The sequence below is a fragment of the Osmerus mordax genome, chromosome 20, assembly GCF_038355195.1.
Source record: "Osmerus mordax isolate fOsmMor3 chromosome 20, fOsmMor3.pri, whole genome shotgun sequence".
NCBI lineage: Eukaryota > Metazoa > Chordata > Actinopteri > Osmeriformes > Osmeridae > Osmerus > Osmerus mordax.
In genome coordinates this window covers 574597-589910 of record NC_090069.1, presented here as the reverse complement: position 1 = coordinate 589910, position 15314 = coordinate 574597, and positions in this window count along the sequence as shown.

Genomic DNA, 15314 nt, shown 5'->3' with positions numbered 1-15314 from the left:
TGACTGTGTGAAACAGCAACGTACGGAAACACTCGTCAAGGAGTCGGTTTGTTTTCATTCACCTCCAGCGACAGCTCCACTTTGATTAGATTGTGTACAAGATGTGACACCATTTCCGGCGGTCTGCGGAATCGGGTTCATGTGGAGAACAGTTTTTTCACACAGTGTGGTGCTTGATCCGTCACAATTTATGTTTCAACATGACACGTTGCCGTTGATCATCTAGTCTGCTGATTGTTGGTCATAAAGAAGAGTGTTGAGATATTTCAGCTTATAAACTCAGCAGCATGCAAAACCTACAGCCATTAACTGATTGAGGCTGAAGGGTGTTTTTCCAAGGGAATGCCATAATAACCTTGTTAGGGCGTTAAAACATTGGTTTAATTATGCAGGGATTAGATTATACCGTCCATTCTGATGTCGCCTATACTTTCAGCGCCTGGTTGGCCTTTATATCATTATAATACGTACAATATGACAACAATTATTTTAACGTTGTTACAATATGATACTTTTATTCTTGTAGCTACTTAAGGCAGATTTTAATGTTGTTTATTTAGTTATAAGTTATAATTGCTGACATTTTCTCAAAATGTGTGAAGAGATCCGTCCTCGAAGCCGTAGGCTACATGATTCTTCACGAAACCCCCTTTGTCCTAAAGATATTTCATCTACCTTAGCATGGCGCCTTTTCTTAGTTATTATTGTTTTGTTCTTGGGAGATGAGTCAGACAGTGTTACGTGATGGCTCTCTATATCCCTCTAAGCTCCTTAGACTTTCTGGTTTCAGACTAAACTGTGCTGAGTCTACCGGTCAGACACAATGTACTTTCACTCCTCGGGGTCAAATGAGCTCAAGACCATAGCCTACATGATGTAGGCCGACATACATTTAAGTAGCCCATGTAACAGTCCACTGTGGCCTACAGTACTTCGGGTCTGTGTTGTCGGCTTTACTGTAAGCCTACGAGACATCTCCTCTACTGTATATATATGTCATCCATTCAAACCTCAATCGGATTGAATCCGTGAAATATGCGCGTGGTTCTTCACAACAGGGCGCCGGTGCCCCTCTGCGTTGTAACACTGTTAATGTTGTTCTCACGAGCTTGTAAAACAAACTTAACACCTCTAATGACGCTCATTCATGCCCCCATGTCGCGTCACCCGCCACTAGTGTGTCTAGCGGAGACGTTGGGTTTACTTAACCATATGGCTCGTGGCACCAATTTAGTTTTCTCTGACGAGAAATTAGCAAAGCTGGACAAGTGAAAAATAAAAGAGAAATATATATATTTTTTTACAAATATGGCCCTTTTAATAAAGCAAGCAGTTTTATTCTCGAACCCGCATTAAATCGATTCAACTTCAATGCGACTCAAATTCTTATCTCCTCAAAGACCGCAATTGATTGAATTCTCCATCTCTATTGCCGGTCGCGCAATGTAAACACCATTACATTGGTCTTGCTCCGTGACAAAAGGGTCAGTGTTTTGAAATAAATAAAACTGTCAAGAGACTAAAGCGAATCCTAACATATAGGATTGAAGCGGAGAATTCCTCTGTAAAGTGGAGAGAGAACGAGAGGGGAAATTGCCCCGGGAACAAAACTGAGGAAAGAGAGGTTATCAGGAGTTTAACAAGGGATTTAAACTTTAAGATGGTATCGTGATCGGAAAAGTGTAAACTGTAGGCTAATAGGGCTTAATTGTAGGGTCCTGCCTGGGCTGCTTAGGGCTACACTACACCGCCCATGTCTTTATGAATCTCAATACAAATATTATTTTATCAACAACATAAAATGTATCAAATCATTAAATAGGCTACCACCTAAACGTTATCAAATCAAATGGATTGGCCTAATGGAACATACATTTGTTATCATCTCTCTTCATTACAGGTAGGCCGCGTTTCTTTAGGTTTTTTCCAGGCTCATAATAAGAATGATGAAGATGCTATACTTGAATAGTAAGAAAATAAGTATACTGTTTGCCGTATACATAGAATCTGAAACATTGAACTATGTATATGTGAGATTCTGAACACTAATAAAATATAACAATTTTAAAATTTAAAAAAAAGAATGATGAAGATAATCTATCACATTAATTTTATTAGAGCAATGGCTATTTATGTGACATTTTGTTGATAAACCAAATTTCCAAATAATTCTTTATAATACAGCCCTATAAAAAGTGATACATATTTAATCTATAATTTAGCTAAGAAACGTTTTTTAACGTGAGAGAAAAGTATTTCGCCCAGAAAAGATAGTTTCCCTAAATAATTTTGCTTAATTGGAGCTGGTAAAAAAATCAACGAGAAAGTGGACAAAAATCTAAACACCTTTCCTAACAGGTTGGCCCTATGGTTGAAACAGTTTGATACGGACCAACGTGACGGATTATGATGTCCGCAAAAACAAATGACAATGTCAAACTATTAGTGTAAATGTAAATAAGTACAAAAGGCATAGATCTAACCCTTTGAACACTTTCAAACAAGACGTGCTGAGAAGGTTTCGCATAATTTCTCGAATTTGCAGTCAGTGAGACGCTGTTAGATGGCATGTCCACACAATAAATAAATACAAATATTATAACTTCGTTTAAATCTAACTTGCACTGTTACATCGTTTACTTTGCAAAATTATTTAGAAAGAGGCCTATATCTAACACCATAACACCTCTGTGGGTTGTATCACCGAGAGATATTGTGTGCACCATCTCTAGCTTTCATCTGTGCATCAAACTGAGACATTCAACAGGCAAACCGCAAACTCAATCATCCAATGCATGTTTTTTTTTCGGGAGGTAAGATGATCAATATTGATGCCCAACCCAAACCGCGCTGGGTGTGTCTTGTTGACGGTTGCCACGGGTGCCTCCGGATTCGGTTCCTCCGGGGATGTGCTGTTCCTACAACAAAGTTCACCTCGCGGCGACAGGTGCCAACCAGGGGGCATCGGGTCAGCACAGCGCTCATTCACAAAGCAAGGACGTTGTCAAACACCTCATCATTAACTAGACCGGTTACAGTTGAAGTTTAAAATGCATATTGAAGTGATGTTGAGGGAGTACCCTCTGGCAGGCCCTTCAGAACTAACTAATATGCCTAATAATGCCTAATAGCCCTTCGCTACCAATGAACGGTTATAGGTTAGCCTACAAGTAATTTATATGTCAAAAAGGTCTTAGTTGGACTTAGTTGTATTATTGAGGAAACTTAAGTCCATATGTTATTGTTGGCTGTGCCATAGACTTAAAACATTCAAGTCTACATTTACATTAATCAACTCTTCTCCATGAAAGAATTAGGCCTAAAGCCATCAGAGGAATGTGTTGTCGTTTGTCTTTTCAGGTGGCCTTGACTAAATAGGTACGTCCATGACAACATTATTGTCAAAGATTATAAATTCCACCGACAACAAACTAAATGCAAGTGATTGGTCTTGCACGCGTCGTTTTTCCGAAGCCCACCTGCCCATTTAGGTGTAATTTGACTGGAAAAGTGAATTCGGTGATTCGCCGATTATGCCTGTTCGGTGCGCGCGCCAGTATCCCGTGCCGCTCCCTGCGTGATGCATTGCTCCTCTCTCTCCTCGAGGCTCCGCTTGTCACTCCACGCGCTCTGCAAGATGAATGGCCCCACGTTAAAGCCCACTTAATAGCAACTTTTATAAATCTACCCTCACGCTTGTCTCTTTGTGGTCAGCGACTCGAGATGAGCCAGATAATTAGATGATAATAGCTAAAGAAACGTCTCAATATTGATGATTCCATTAGGCCAAGACTACCCCTGTGCAAACACTTTGGTCCTGCGAACTAATCCACCAAATACAACCATTTGAACGTGTAAATGTTGTTATTAAACCTGGATAATCCACAAGTCTCAACAGCCCTTGTTCAATTTTCATCACTTCATCGTTAGTTTACTCATTATTTAACTGACCAGAAAGCATCCAGTAAAACGTAAAAAGAATGTTCCCTAAAAGTTGGAGGGGACCCCCTGCCTGGGAATGAGCGCTCCCTGGACTCCTGAAAAGTTCCCTGGAGATCTTGTTAAGACAAACTAAGACTAGTACTCACAGGAGACTGAACAGTCATATCCCATGTTGGAGAGACAAAGTGTTCAGGTGGTTCAGGTTCTCTCAGGGGAGAGCAGAGGTGTTGCTCACCTTGCCTGCTCCGTCCTGCTAGTGTCCTGGTGCACCGCTTACCCTGCTCTGCCGTGTCTCTCCCTCACCTCCTCCTGCGTCCTCCTGCCTCCGCCCTGCCTCTGCCCTGCCTCTGCTCTGCCGTGTCTCTCCCTCACCTCCTCCTGCGTCCTCCTGCCTCCGCCCTGCCTCTGCCCTGCTTCTGCTCTGCCTCTGCTCTGCCTCGTCTCTCTGTGCTCGTCCTCCTCTGCTTGGTGAACCTTCTGCTTGGTGTGTTCAGGACAGCCCTCTACATTGTTCCCCAAGCCTCCCATTTCCTCTTTGGATTTCCCCTCTGACCCCAGACCCTGTCTTCACCCACCCAAACACAACACCTCCCCCCTCCTCTCCCCTCCCCCCTCACCTCCCCCCTGCCTCCCTTCACCCTAGATCTCCCTGTTCCTCTGTTCTCTGCCCCCCCAGGTTCTGGGCCTGATGGCTGCTACCGTCCAGCCCCTCAGCAGCTCAGCGTGACGGCTGTTGTCCCCGGCACAATAACCCCCAGCCATCCGGGTGGAGCTGTCCAGAGAGCTCCCCCCTCCCCCTGCTCGGCCCTCACCTAAGCTGCAATTGCGCAGATGTAAGTCCCGCCTCAATAGTAAATATGTACAGTACTTTGCCCTGATCGTTGTGTGTGTTTGGTGTCATGAGAGGTGAAGAAGCTACGGTTCTTTAGGCAGTTCACCAGGCCTGGCTGCTGTCTGGTGAACAGGAACCAGAGAGAAAACTAACTTTTGATGCTCTCTATTTAGATCGTCTCTCATTAAAACCACCACTAAACCTGTCCTTTTTGTTTTAAAGACAGAGAGAGACGGGAGAAGAGAAAGAGAAATGAAGAGAGAGGAGAGAGAGAGAAGTGAAGAGAGAGGAGAGAGAGAGAAGTGAAGAGAGAGGAGAGAGAGAGAAGTGAAGAGAGATGGAGAAGAGACAGAAAGAAAAAAGAGAGAGACTCTGATGGTCAAATAGATTGGCAGACCCCCTGCTAGTGCCTGTCAATCAGACTTGTGGTTTCCATGGAGACTGCTATCACAGCGGGAGCGAGGCAGTAGTGTGTTCAGTCAGGGCTGTTTGAGAAGGGACTCTTGGGAATTGTAGTTCAGGTGATCCACTCACTGCAAACACTAACGTTGCAGCGGAGAGGAGATGTGCTGTCTGGAGGGGGAGATACTACATCTACATTTAGTCATTTAACAGACGCTCTTATCCAGAGCGACTTACAGTAAGTACAGGGACATTCCCCCCAAGCCAAGTAGGGTGAAGTGCCTTGCCCAAGGACACAACGTCATTTGGCACGGCCAGGAATCGAACTGGCAACCATCAGATTACTAGCCCGCTTAGATATTCCCCTCCAGAGAGACACTCTGCAGGGACAGTTCACACAATCCAGTTAGTTTGTATTTCGCCACCAGAACGGGATTATCTCTTGGTGAATTGACTGCTTCCTGTGAGACTGCACCTCTGATTTGACATCACCTCTTGGTGAACTGACTGCTTCCTGTGAGACTGCACCTCTGATTTGACATCACCTCTTGGTGAACTGACTGCTTCCTGTGAGACTGCACCTCTGATTTGACATCACCTCTTGGTGAACTGACTGCTTCCTGTGAGACTGCACCTCTGATTTCACATCACCTCTTGGTGAACTGACTGCTTCCTGTGAGACTGCACCTCTGATTTGACATCACAATCATAGATCCGCTCTTTGTTTGTACGTTGTTTTTGACCAAATGACTGTGTGTAGTGGAGTGATCACATGTACACCTGAACACGCGTGTGTGACTGTGTGTGGTGGTGTGATCACATGTACACCTGAACACGCGTGTGTGACTGTGTGTGGTGGTGTGATCACATGTACACCTGAACACGAGTGTGTCCTGTTTCGCCCAGAGGGCTTCTGTATGACCATATCCAAAGCCAAAGAGATATATTTGTCGTATGAACATTATAATATTCAGTAATTCTGGACTCGGGGCAACAGCCGCAAAGTCAGCATAGAAAATAAAAGTACACATTATTTTTATTTTTTTATTGTATACATATATATGACAAAAATATATATGTATGTATATCTCACCCACCCCCACCCCCACCCACCCCCACCCACCCCCGCCCCCCGCCCACCCCCGCCCACCGCCGCCCACCCCCACCCTCACCCCCACCCTCCCCAACCTCTTTCTCTCTCTCTCTCTCTCTCTCTCTCTCTCTCTCTCTCTCTCTCTCTCTCTCTCTCTCTCTCTCTCTCTCTCTCTGTCTCTCTCTCTCTCTCTGTCTCTCTCTCTCTCACTCGGCCCCCACCTCAGAGGTACTGCTGTGATGACCTGTGGACAAGCCGTTAGATGATCACACAGGCCAGAGTAATAGCGATGTAATTAGGGCTTTATTGTCATGTAATTCTCCGTCAAGCACATTGTCAATATCTTGGTTGATGAGGTTGAAAGTAAGATTGGAAGGCAGTGACCCGGGTCAAGCTAGGTGATTATGGTAACCGCACTCACTCACTCCTCTCTCTCTCTCTCTCTCTCTCTCTCTCTCTCTCTCTCTCTCTCTCTCTCTCTCTCTCTCTCTCGCTCTCTCTCACTGTCTCACAACCACACTCTCTCACACAAACACTCACTCACTCACACATACTAACTCACTTACACACATTCAAACACAGACACACACACCCAAACTCACATGCTCTCAAACAGACACACACACAAATGTAGTGTGGTGTAGTGTGGTGTAGTGTGTGTAGTGTCTGTAGTGTGTGTAGTGTGTGTAGTGTGTGTAGTGTGGTGTAGTGTGTGTAGTGTGGTGTAGTGTGTGTAGTGTGGTGTATTGTGTGTAGTGTGGTGTATTGTGTGTAGTGTGGTGTAATGTGTGTAGTGTGGTGTAGTGTGTGTAGTGTGGTGTAGTGTGTGTAGTGTGTGTAGTGTGGTGTAGTGTGTGTAGTGTGGTGTAATGTGTGTAGTGTGGTGTAGTGTGTGTATAAGTATCTGCGTATCTGTTTGTCTGAGTGTTTCATGTTTTCAGACTGAAACACTCAGACAGAAACACTCAGACAGAAACACTGGGTTCAGGGGAGGAAGGGGGAGGAAGGGGGAGGACGGGGGAGGACAGAACATAGAGGGAAAAGAAGGTGGGATCTCAAGATGGAGAGAGAGAGAGATCAGAGAGAGAGAGAGAGAGAGAGACATCAGAGAGAGAGAGAGAGGCACCGTAAGAAAATGAGAAAGAGAAAGACACTCAAAAAGAAAAAGAGAGGTTGAAACAGAGACAAAGAGTACGAAAAAGAGAAACAAAGAGAGAGAGAGGAAAACAGAGACAGAGACAGAGAGATGGAAAGAGAGAGAGAGGAAAACAGAGACAGAGAGATGGAAAGAGAGAGAGAGTGCTGTATCTCTCCCCTGTGTGTCACTGGCAGATCTGCTGGTGTGAAAGCTGATCTGTTCCCTCAGTGACTCTATTAATTTACCTCATTTATCTTAAACCCCCCCATAAATACTGGAGACCTCAGTCAGAGAGAATGTGTGTTTGTGTGTGTTTGTGTATGTGTGTGTGTGTGTGCGTGAAGGAATAAAAACACTGCCGCTCCCCTTTCCATTCCCAGAGGACAAATCCGTAGCGGAAAAACTCATTTTCCTGCAAATAGTTTGTCAGCCAAGCTAGGAGGAGTGATAAATTATCACAGACGTTAGGTGAGGGAGGGTGAGTGGAAGAGGACAGCCCTTGCTCTCCCCCTCCCTCCGCACCTCCCTCCCTCCCTCTGCACCTCCCTCCCTCCCTCTGCACCTCCCTCTCCACCTCACTCCCTCTCCACCTCACTCCCTCTCCACCTCACTTCTCACTCTCTCTCTTCTCTCCACCTCCCTCCCTCCCTCCCTCCCTCCCTCCCTCCCTCCCTCCCTCCCTCCCTCCCTCCCTCCCTCCCTCCCTCCCTCCCTCCCTCCCTCCCTCCCTCCCTCCCTCCCTCCCTCTTCTCTGATCAGGGCTAAAAGCTAAAACACACAATTTCTTTAACACACACACATACTCACACACCATCCAGCGGAGTTGCATTTGGGAAAAGGCGGTTGCCCCTACAACTGGAGTGTGACTCCCCATCCCAAATGATAAATTGATGGGCAGCAAAATGGATTTGTTTTCAACTAGTAACACATCAAAGAAATAATAATTCTGCACGGGGAGTGTGGCGGAATGATGAATGAGGTAGACAGCTGGATCACGATGAAGCAATGGAGTGAGGGAGAGAGAGAGAGAGAGGGAGAGAGGGAGAGAGGGAGAGAGAGAGAGAGAGAGAGAGAGAGAGAGAGAGAGAGGTAGAGAGGGAGAGAGGGAGAGAGAGAGAGAGAGAGAGAGAGAGAGAGAGAGAGAGAGAGAGAGAGAGAGAGAGAGAGAGAGGAGGAAGGGACGTGTGTGTACGTGTGTGTGAAAAGGGGAAAATCAACAAGCAAACCAACAGAACTGGTTCCTCAGTGAGGAGGGATAGTTGACGTTCTCATAGTACACCTGGCTGCTATGTCCCTATACCACACACACACACACGTACATACACACACACGTACACACACACACAGACACACACACGTACACACACATCCGGACCAGACCAGACAGTGGGTTAACAGATAAATAAGAACTCGTCCAGCAGATGTCCTTACAGTGAGTGCTGGCACAATTCTGACAAATGATGGAATTCACTGCCTCATTTCCTTTCATAAATACTGTTTAGATTGTTAACCGCAGTGATTTATGATACATATTTTCAAAACCGTTTGAGTAAAGCACAGCTGAACCCCCCAAAATATTTTGGCATTTCATTTTTATAGAAGAATATCCTATCTTGTGTTGTCGATTAAGGAGAGAATTGTTCATTTAACTCGTGCCTCCCTCGCCTCTCTCTCACAGACAGGCTGCTGCATCAGCGGAAAGTTTCCAGAATGTTCTCACAGCTGCGTTATGACATCGTTACAATACTTATAGTCACGTGACACGGGAAAGATTCAGATTGTTTATTCAGACGTTTGACACTGCAACAGGTTGTCTAGTGTGGACAGATAATTCATAGGCCTACTTCCCCCCCAACAAACAAACAAACCCGTAATATAAAGGTTTTTAATTTAGCACCAAGTTTCTCCAGAGGTCGTGTTATCTGACTCGAGGCCGACTGCGGGTTGGAGCATGGTGTCTCTTCCTGGCGCCTCGCACCTATTTCACACGGTAGCGCCAAACAGAACCACACTGGCACCGGGCCAGGTCAATTTCCTCGACATTGTCCTGGTCGTGCCCCACCGGCGCTGGCTGCATAACCAGACCGGCTCAGTGCTGCTCCGCTCGGTTCCGGCTGCTGTGGTTCACTACTGTGAAATAGGGAGAAGCAGCCAACCTATAGTTTGCTAGCTATCGCTTGTTTTCTGCTGTGTTCCGATTGGACCAGTGTCTGAGCACAGTGTTTGTCCCTTCAACAGTTAAAATGACAGTAAAAATGTGATGGAGAGTCCAGATCTCATAACCAAACTGAAAGTCGTTCAGCGAGAGCGAAGTGTTTCCAGGCGTTTTAGCTGTCACAGATGTCCAGTCATATATTCACACATAACTCGACTTAAAACAGCGCTGAAATGTTTTATAGGCCCCTAAAACTCTGGTTAGGATATTGCCGCTATACTGTCAAGCTGGTGCTGTGTTTGTCAGTTCCAAGCATGAAACAAACCAAGGACATGGGAGTTATAAGCTGGCGTTGTTTGACATATTTCAGAGTCTCTGTGAAATTAATTCAGAGCCTCAACACCAGTCTAGTTCGTGAGTGTGAAAGTGTGAAAAATCACAGGAAAACAACCTTTCTTACACAAAAAGGCCCTTTAGGTTTGAAAAATCATAAAGAGGATCCTGTCCTTCAACTCCGGCATGTTTATGACCGCTCAGTGTGGATCATCACCGCCTCATTCACATCGTTTTTGAGGTCGTTTCAGATGCTGCCTAGTCACCCCTCCAGCTGTACCCCGGTTCTTCCCTAGAATCCTAACTGCCAGTTAGAGATCTCTCACAGGTCATAACCATCATGACAAAGGACTACAATTACCGTAAGCACTATCATCACCATCATCATCACGATCATAATCATAACCATTATCATCACTAGAGCCACAGTTATAATCACCGACACAGCCAAATATTACACCACTCGGCTGCAATATTCACAGTCTGCTAGCGGTATTAAAAAACCACATCTATTTTAAGCTGCCGTTATGTATTCATTCATTAATTACAGCTCCTACGCCGTTTTGTTTTACTTTCCGTTTCCTCGTTTTATCGGGTTGATTCTTCACGTGTCCACATACTCTGTGTGTGTTCTTTCTCGGCTTTTTATCAATATCTCTTTTTATTCTGTGTTCCCTGTCTCTCTCCCTCCCTGCTCCCTCGCTCGCGCCCTCCCCGGTGATTGATGGAGTGAGGCGACAGAGCACAGAGCAACGTGTGGCCACCAGTCCGAGACAGCCCGCTTCTCAGCATTCACCGGGAGAGAGGGATGGAGAAGAAGGAGAAGAGGGGGACCGCTGCACAGAGAGAGAGAGAGAGAGAGAGAGAGAGGGAGAGGGGGGGAGAGACTGAGGCAGAGAGAGAGAGAGAGAGAGAGAAGCAGATTGTGTGTGTGTGAGAGAGAGAGGCAGTGGGAGAGTGCAGGGTACGAGAGAGAGGGGAGCTCAGCTGAAAGCCGCAGACTTAATTCTATGCATCATTAAGCAGTCTCACTCAATGCAACATCCGCTATACATCATCCACGCTCAGTAAACACAACGATGACATTACATTAGCAATTGCAAATGAATTTTCTTTTTAGAGGGAAATTGAGAATACTCTCTTTCAACCTCTCTCCCGTTCTCGCTCTGTTTTTTTACACACATACACACACACACACACACACACATATAGATGCTCAAACGAAACTCAAACACAAGCCATTAAAAACAGGAAGATATTTAAACAAAACAAAAACACAAACAATATTTCCCTTTCGCTCTGCATCTCTCTCTCTCTCTCTCTCTCTCTCTCTCTCTCTCTCTCTCTCTCAATTTCCCACCCAGAGAGTCATAAACAGAGAAATACACAAGTATTATTGAGCACATTGTCACTGTTCATATCTGCTGTTGTGTAACTACGGATGACCGTATCAGACCCAGATAGATTCAGGAGCATCCTCTTGCATTACAACACAAGCTAAAACGCTGAAGGAAAACTCAAAGAACCTAAAACCTAAAGATGCTAAAATGTTTAAGAAGTAAAAGAAGTAGTCGTCCTTAATTCATCCCAGAGGGGAATTTGTGGCGTTGCAGCTGGAAAGACGAAAAATTTATAAAAAATTACAGGTAAAAAGGGTTAATACAGAGAGTTAGTATGCAGGGTTAGTAGATCTAGTTAGTATGCAGGGTTAGTAGATCTAGTTAGTTTACATGGTTAGTAGATCTAGTTAGTATACATGGTTAGTAGATCTAGTTAGTATGCAGGGTTAGTCTTCAGCCACAGTACTCCTGGCAGTCAGGTTATCACAGAGAGGAACTGCTGTCAGGCCCAACACAGTTACCTGGAGGAGAGAGGGTGAGAGAGCAAGTGTTTAGCCCAACACAGTCACCTGGAGGAGAGAGGGGTGAGAGAGCAAGTGTTTAGCCCAACACAGTTACCTGGAGGAGAGAGGGTGAGAGAGCAAGTGTTTAGCCCAACACAGTCACCTGGAGGAGAGAGGGTGAGAGAGCAAGTGTTTAGCCCAACACAGTCACCTGGAGGAGAGAGGGTGAGAGAGCAAGTGTTTAGCCCAACACAGTCACCTGGAGGAGAGAGGGTGAGAGAGCAAGTGTTTAGCCCAACACAGTCACCTGGAGGAGAGAGGGTGAGAGAGCAAGTGTTTAGCCCAACACAGTCACTGGAGGAGAGAGGGGGAGAGAGCAAGTGTTTAGCCCAACACAGTCACCTGGAGGAGAGAGGGTGAGAGAGCAAGTGTTTAGCCCAACACAGTCACCTGGAGGAAAGAGGGTGAGAGAGCAAGTGTTTAGCCCAACACAGTCACCTGGAGGAGAGAGGGTGAGAGAGCAAGTGTTTAGCCCAACACAGTCACCTGGAGGAGAGAGGCTGAGAGAGCAAGTGTTTAGCCCAACACAGTCACCTGGAGGAGAGAGGGGGGAGAGTAACATGACGAGGAGGTTGATCCAGGACCACTCATGTTTGGGTTGTGTACATCGCTGCCCCTTCCCTCCACAGTAGCGTTGGCCAGGCCGAGCCTTCAGAAAGCCATTAACACCCTGCAATACATCATCCCATCTCATCTGGCACTCATGGATATCGCCCGCCTCATTGAGGAATATTGGATCTGTTACAGTAAAGTAAGCCGCTGGATTGAGTCAGATGTATAAATCCATTCCTCCCATGCGTCTGTGACGAGCCTGTCATTGTGTGGCCCTAATGACGGATGATGTGGAGAATTCTCTCTCAGCGAGAGGTGATAAAGAGTCAAATCATGAGGGCTGAGGAGACACACAGACCGGGGGGGGGGGGAGGAGGAGGGGAGGAGGAGGAGTGTGATCAGTCAGGGGGGGAGGAGGGGGAGGGAGGGCATCTCGCTACATGAGCGATGGAAAGTCTTTTCCAGTTTCCTTCCGAGAGCAGAGCAGTCTGGGGTCAGGGGGTCAGGGGGTCGGGGAGGGTTCAAGAACACGACCTTTGACCTGGCCTCGCAGCAGCAGGGGTTCAGACAGCTCTGTGTTCCAGCAGCGCAGCTGAGTCAGCTTCCTGTCAGCCTCAATCAGATGAGCTGTGATTGGTGAATTAGAGGGAAGGGGGGGGGGGGGCAGAAGCAGCTCATGATATGTAATAGAATTTTAAATGAAGTGACACATCAGTTAATAACAGGCTCACACATGAGCCCAAGCAGGAAGAGCATTACAATAACATAACATCTCAGAAGGGTTCGTGTACCTGATCTGTGGATGGCTCAAGGAGAGGAGCGCCAGCGCTGAGGGGGGTGTGGACGACACGCTGGCTGCTCGTCTCAGCATCACAACATTCCTGCAGCGTCACACAGGAAATATGACCCTGGGGCAGGAGACGGCGTTTTGGCTGCCCCCCCCCCCCCCGCTATCTGCCTCCCCAGCATCAAACACATGCAGACCCCCCTACTGGGAGGCTCCCTCCCGACCTCACCATGCACTCTGGGTCCCCCCACCCGACAGAGGTGTGAACCCCCCCCTAGCCCCCCCCCCCCAACACCCCACTCCAACACTCACACTGAACCCCCATCTTTATGGCCCCTGGGTTAGATTAGAGGTGGCTGAAGGTCTACAGATACGAAGAGGGAGGAGGAAGAGGAGGAGAGGAGAAGGAGAGAGAGGAGGGGAGGAGGAGGAGAGGAGGAGGAGGAGGAGGAGGAGGAGAGGAGAGGAGAGGGAGGAGAGGAGGAGGAGGAGAGGAGGAGGGGAGGAGGGAGGGGAGGAGGAGGAGGAGGAGAGGAGGAGGAGGAGAGGAGGAGGGCAGGGTAGTAACTTCCCAGGAGAGTCTCACATCAAAGTGGCTGCTGGAGGAATGCTGACATTTGTTTGTTTTATCATCCGGCGCTCTGCTGTTTGATCACCAGGGCTGTGCTTGGGAAACGAGCCCCCTGCTGCCCCCATGCCCAGCCTCACACACACACACACACATACACACATACACACACACACACATATACCGCCCCCCCCCCCCCCCCCCCCCCCCCCCCCCCCCACACACACACACACACACATACACACACACACACACCAGCCTAGTCATAGTGTCAAACTCTCTCCAGAATCATTTGGAAAGAGCGAGGGTGAAAGAAATAGGTGTCTGTTTTTACCCTTGGTCAATATTTCTGATCTGAAGGAGCACATCCGATAACTACAGTTAGAGACCTGACACTTTAATCAGACTCACAAAGGAAACATCTCTCTTTTCTTTGGGCCCCACTGGTCAATCTGTCTTTCTGTCCTTTGTTTCCCTGAGTGGGAGGCCTGTGTGCTGGGGTGAGGAGCTGGGAAAGTCCCATGATTTATGGCCTACTGCAGGCCTGATCGCCTCTCTCCTCAGCGAGGTTAGCGCCGGAGGTAACCAGGGCTGATTGCTCTCTTCTCTGATTTGGGAAAAGCTTCGATGTTCAGTGGGATTTACTGGTGCTGGTTTCCCTCCACTCTGCAGTCGGATTAACATCCTGTGGGGGAATTTGGAAGTAGAGAGTTAGAGTCCTGGTTGTCAGGGCAACTGGTTGTGTTCCATCAGTTTGAAGATTACACTCAGCGAGATCAGATGTTAATTATTAAACAATAGAGGGTTACTGGGTAGAGCACAAACCATAGAGACAGAAGCCTTAATGCAGCGACCTGGGTTCGATTCCGGCTTGTGCCATTCTGCATGTCTTCCCCCCTGTCTTTGCTGTCTGTTCGCCTAATTAACCTCTATCTCTCTATCTAGGTCAAAAACATTTCTTGAATTTGTATAATAGTTAATGGCTGCAGAGTGAGACAGCTTGCTGACGTCTCTCTCACAGCAGACCAGCATTTCCTCGTGTTTCTGGAACGAGGGTAAGTTAATGCATAATCCTTCCGTCGTCAGAGGATGTTTCTCTACACCAGCCTGTCCCGGAAGACACAGGCAAGGCTTACAGTCATCCCGGAAGACACAGGCAAGGCTTACAGTCATCCCGGAAGACACAGGCAAGGCTTACAGTCATCCCGGAAGACACAGGCAAGGCTTACAGTCATTCCCGAAGGACCATCAGGCAAGGCTTACAGTCATCCCGGAGACACAGGCAAGGCTTACAGTCATCCCCGGAAGAGCACAGTCAAGGCTTACAGTCATCCCGGAAGACACAGGCAAGGGCTTACAGTCATCCCGAGACACAGGCAAGGCTTCACAGGTCATCCCGGAAGGACACAGGCAAGGCTTACAGTCATCCCGGAAGACACAGGCAAGGCTTACAGTCATCCCGGAAGACACAGGCAAGGCTTACAGTCAATCCCGGAAGACACAGGCAAGGCTTACAGTCATCCCGGAAGACACAGGCAAGGCTTACAGTCATCCCGGAAGACACAGGCAAGGCTTACAGTCATCCCGGAAGACACAGGCAAGGGCTTAC